The following is a 4,572-nucleotide window of genomic DNA, read 5'->3' as shown; positions in this document are numbered from 1 at the left end:
TTAATCTTAATCTTAATCTTAATCTTAATCTTAATCTAATTAAGATTAAGATTAATGTAATATAAAGCTGAAAAAAAAAAAAAAAAATTAACACCAAATATACAGTGCGTGTGTTTTTATTGGCTAAACTGGCAATATGACCATCCCCAAGTACAACAATATATATATATATATATATATATATATATTTGGTGGATGTGTGTTAAATCTGTAGTGTTGTATAGGCAGGGCTAGATTAAGGTCAACTGATGCCCCTAAGCGCAACATCCCAACAATAGTGTTGATTCAACCTTACCATTGTTTAACTGTCAAGCCATTGAGACATCATAAGTGCTGAATATGAAATAATAAATTAAACATTGGATTTCTTCTAGTCCTTCCCCAAAGCCAGATATCATAACTATATTAAATATCTTCTTTAATTAATGTCATTAATTTAACACAAAATAGCAGTAAACAATAAAAGCAACAAAAAAATGTAAACTCTCAGCACTTTTTGTTGATTTTAATAAAAAAATAAACTAGCAAAAAATATAAAATTTGTACATTGGTAGATCATCCTCCTCTCATCCATCCATCCATCCCTGGGAGGGCCATGCAGTTAGAGCCCTCCATGTTTGCTTTCCTTCAGTTTCCTTGTAATGTCTCCACTGTCCTGCTTTTTGTTCCCAACTTTGACCCTGGCCGCAGCTCTGAGCTGAAACTTTGAAATGAAATGAAATGAAATAGGAGCAACTATCTCCAAGGACTCATATTGTCATTGATTACTCGAAATGTGGAGTAGATGGACAGCCAACAACTGATGAAGGGCCGTTCTTTATATTCTTTGTATTACTCATCTTGTTTTCCATTTTTTCTCTCTTGCTGTTTGCGTATTTAACTCCTTTGTTTTCATATTTCATGTTTACTGTTGGTGACGTCCTGTACCCATATATGCATTGCCATTTACCATTACCAACACAGTCACTACTACCACTACAACCAACAAAAAATGCTCCCACGTGGACTATTGACACCAGTAAGGAACAATTATGAACTTTTCATTTAATTTCATTTTTTTAAATATGTATTTTTGATAAGGTTCGTTTTTTCAAGAACCGAAACATGTTAAAAATATCTCTGACAAAATTATAAATTAAAATTCATTTTTTATATATTGGCATTTTCAAATTTCTTTTTTATAAATATATATATATATATATAGGATTTAATATATATACACACACATATATATATATATTATTTATATTATATATATATATATATATATATTACTGATGTCATAACAATTTCATAAACTTTTAAGACAAAGTTAAATAATTCTTTTTTTGAATGATATAACTTGAAACACATGCATAAAGCTGTAAACAATAGCATGTAAATATTGAGATGAAAAACCTTTCCAGCCTTCAACTTTTTCTATCCAAAAGGGTTTCTACTATAGCCTCAGGCTGATCGATGTCTGGTGGGTGCATTTTGTAGATGGAAACTGTATGTAAGCCTGATATCTATTTATCTATCTATCTATCTATCTATCTATCTATCTATCTATCTATCTATTTATCTATCTATCTATCTATCTATCTATCTATCTATCTATCTATCTATCTATATATATATATATATATATATATATATCTATGTATGTCAGACCATGGAGAAATACTGCCTAAGTTTGCATAAAACTGATTAAAACTGTATGTAGATCTAGATTATTTTTTTAAGACAGTCAAGGAGTGACCTGAGGGAGACTTAGTCATTATTCCTAGCAGGTCAAGAAATCTAGTAGAGATTCTCACATTAGCTTGCTTTTCTTTTTGTTATAACAAATAAATCGGTCATTTAAGATGTTGTTTAGTCCCCAGATCAGTACTGACTGAGCAGAGCTCTGATATATCTCTCCAAACAACTAAACATGATATACTGGTCTATTGTTCCACATATAGATTTATGTGTTGCAACTGGGTCAATAATATGAATTCAGATTAAATTCAAGGATGGTTTACCTAATGCCTTACCTACCTGCCTACTTACCTACCTATGTGACTACCCACATACCTCCTTACCTAACTACATACATAGCTATATACACACACATGCATACCTACCTATATACCAACTTACCTACCAATCTACATACATGCACACATATCTACCTACCTATATTCATACGCACATATATGCATACATAATACATACTTACATCCATACATGTTTGTGTATATATACAAACACACACACATACATACATACATACATACATACATACATACATACATACATGCATCCAATCATACATATCTACATGCATACATATCTATATATATTCTTTTATATGCTTAGGCCCTTAGGCTGTGGCCATGCTAGGGCACCGGCAGTGATATGTATACATATATCTATATGTATGTATGTAATATATGTGTATATATATATATATATATATATATATATATATATAAAATCCAAAATTACAGGTAAAAACTCAATTAAAATTAATTTATAAAAATTAAAATTAAATTGAGCTTTATAGATAAAATATATATAAAATATATAGTTTTAGGGAAAATAACCAAGTTTCAAGAACTCATCGATGAAAATCCACTATCACATATAGAAAAATTAATAATTAAAAGCACAATAAATGAGTATAATATAAAGTAAAGTAAATATCATAAGATAAATATAATATAATAATAATAATGGATAGTGGATTTTCATCGATGAGTTCTTGAAACTTGGTTATTTTCCCTAAAACTATATATATATATATATATATATATACGGACACACCTACATATGTACAAACATGCATACAAACATACATATATTTGTACATTTGATATTGCTAATACAGTAATCTCTCGCCATATTGCGGTTCACCTATTTTGGTTCACCTACTGCAGTTCACCTATTACAGCTTATTATTTAAGCTTACATTGATTCTTCTGTGGTGTTGTTTTGCAATTATAAAATATATATATATATGAATTATAAAAATAATAAACTCAGAGTTTCCCAGTAACGGAGTTTGGTTTCATGGTTTTTTTTTTCTTTTCCAGGTTATTTCACATGCTTTCAACAAATGTGACATCGAAATCATGTGTAAATGGTTCCTTTCCCCAGAAAAGGAAAGATTTGGCTGCTATTTCTCACACACCCTGCTACCACATAACAGGTATTTCAAGTCCTTTATCGCAAATAGCTGTTACATGGTAGCAGGTTGTACTGGAAATAGCAGCTAAATCTTTGGAGGTGAGATATGTTGAATGCACTCGGAAAAAACCTATGGAAAAGGTATTTTTTCATTGTCAAGTCACTGTGTCTAATAGAAAGATAAGACTTTCTTCCCTTTCAGGATGAAGATTATTTTCAGAATATTTTCCCATTATGCATTGTTTTGGGTAGTTATATATATATAATATATATAAATCTTTTTTGCTATGTTATAATAAAAACAAGTTTACATTAAACTGAAGGATTACTCAATACATCTGGTAGAGTACAAATTTATTTTCTTAACAAGAATATTATTGACTGTGAGTTCAAGTTTCTAAATGCTGGACTAAACATTGACCTTTGCATTGCCAAAGGAAAGGATTAAACCCAATACAACTAAAATAACTAAAATTGATGGCTCATTGTCTGACCACCAAACTTCCTCTATCTGCCTATATCCTTTTTGTGAATCACTAAAAAAAAACAATCCCATGACCTGATGCTGACTCACCTAAATATACAGGCCATTTCACAAAATTCTTCTGGGATGAATAAATTGTGACCAATAGCATAACCCATAATTTGTATGAGCAATGACAAAAGTCCTCATTCAGGGCCAGCTTCATGGTGCCTATTCCAACACCCAATTTTCTCACCAAAGCCTGGATTCCCTTGCATGGATCTTCCATCATCTTGTCCTGCAGTTGTTTGATGAACTTTGGCAATTGGATGCAGTTAATAGATAGACAGGTGTTGATAAATTGATAGATAAATGTTGATAGGTAGCTAGATAGATGATAGATAGATAGATAGATAGATAGATAGATAGATAGAGAGAGAGAGAGAGAGAGAGAGAGAGAGAGAGAGAGAGAGAGAGAGAGAGATATTCCTGTATGGTATTAGAGTATGAAATTCATTGTGAAATGAAGAGAAAAGGTGAAGACTGACTTTAAGTAAGGGAAAGCTATTGACAGAGAGAGAGGGAAAGAAAAAGACAGAAGGGAGGGAAGAGAAGCAATAATGAAAAGAATGGGTGTGTGAGAATAAAGAAGGAAAGGAAGAAGAAGGAGAAAGAAGAAGAAGGAGAAAGAGGAATTGTAAAGAAACAAAATGAAACAAATAATGGAGTAAACAAACAACAAAAGCAGAAAATTAGTACTGAAACGAGGTAGAAATAATGACATTCACATAATTTTTGATTATGGGACATTATATATATATATATATATATACATAAGGTGTGGGTGTATACATCTGTAGCTATGCATGTATATATATATATATATATGTGTGTGTGTGTGGTTATACACCACACATAAATACATACATAAGTATATACATAAGTATATACATATA

The 4,572-nt window shown here is 30.8% G+C and overlaps 1 long non-coding RNA gene across 2 annotated transcripts in view; it reads left to right on the top strand.

The window, feature by feature from the left end:
- The window catches only part of LOC128250612 (uncharacterized), a 4,134-nt gene extending 752 nt beyond the window's left edge, over positions 1–3,382 (top strand). Inside the window, exons 2-4 of one of the 2 annotated variants that reach the window (XR_008266643.1) lie at positions 964–1,018; positions 1,431–1,491; positions 3,060–3,382. This is a non-coding gene — a long non-coding RNA (uncharacterized LOC128250612). The remainder of the gene's footprint in view (positions 1–963; positions 1,019–1,430; positions 1,492–3,059) is intronic. The other variant, XR_008266642.1, reaches the window with a different exon arrangement.
- The last annotated feature ends 1,190 nt before the right edge of the window (positions 3,383–4,572 follow it).

This window comes from Octopus bimaculoides, chromosome 23 (genome assembly GCF_001194135.2).
Source record: "Octopus bimaculoides isolate UCB-OBI-ISO-001 chromosome 23, ASM119413v2, whole genome shotgun sequence".
Classification (NCBI taxonomy): domain Eukaryota; kingdom Metazoa; phylum Mollusca; class Cephalopoda; order Octopoda; family Octopodidae; genus Octopus; species Octopus bimaculoides.
This window is presented reverse-complemented; position numbering and strand designations above follow the sequence as displayed.